Here is an 880-nt window from a genome sequence, read left to right as displayed (position 1 = left end):
TGGGGTAAGGGGGAAGAAGAGGTGTCATGACAAATTTACAGGCTTCCCTAAAGAAAAGTTGTTCCAAGATCTGTGGTAACTGCTGGCTGAAGCTGGCATTCTCCTTAGTGTCACAGCTCCCCGGTCTCTGGTAGCTGTGGTGAAATCACACTGGAAAAAGCTATGCTGCTTTCACTGAGAGCAATATAGGGAGGTGAATATGCAGATTACCATGGTTTATTCCACCACCCTGAAGTGCTTGCTTTTTATATTACCAGAGTACCTTATTACCAGTGAGAATATTTTCTTAAAAAAGAAGATTTTTGGCTTTGAATTCTTCAGGGAGATAGATTTATATTTTTTTTTAATAGAATATTTTGTTGAATTTAAGGGAACTGAACTGACCAAATTAATTCTGCTTGGGGAACTGATGTTAAAAGTAGAGCAAAAGGAAAATCTGCAGAAAAACTTGCTTGAACAAAAATAGCTAAATAGATAAATACGCCTATCAGCATCTCTGCCAAACACTTTTCAGTTGTAATTGTAATATCATATAAAACTACATCTTTTGTAAATGAGGGAAATCATGGGGTGTGCATTTTGAAGTCTTTCAAAATTATGACAGGGAGGAGAACGTTATTTTATGACAAGGGATTTGCTGAGTACCACAGAATATATGTTTAAATGTTTTTTCTTTGAATTAACAAGTTAAACTCTGTACTTTAGTTTTGGAATATATTTGGTGGCCATCTTAGTATGTACTCAGATTTCAATCAATCAAAAGGTTAGGAAAAAAGGCAGTTGGAACTATCTATTGTGTAGAGGCTTAAATTTTCTCCTTAGTTCCTGGGAACAACTAGTTGCAGACTCTTAAGAGATATACCTGTCTTCTAATTCTACC

Source organism: Phaethon lepturus, unplaced genomic scaffold (assembly GCF_000687285.1).
Source record: "Phaethon lepturus isolate BGI_N335 unplaced genomic scaffold, ASM68728v1 scaffold17616, whole genome shotgun sequence".
Classification (NCBI taxonomy): Eukaryota; Metazoa; Chordata; class Aves; order Phaethontiformes; family Phaethontidae; genus Phaethon; species Phaethon lepturus.
This window is presented reverse-complemented; position numbering follows the sequence as displayed.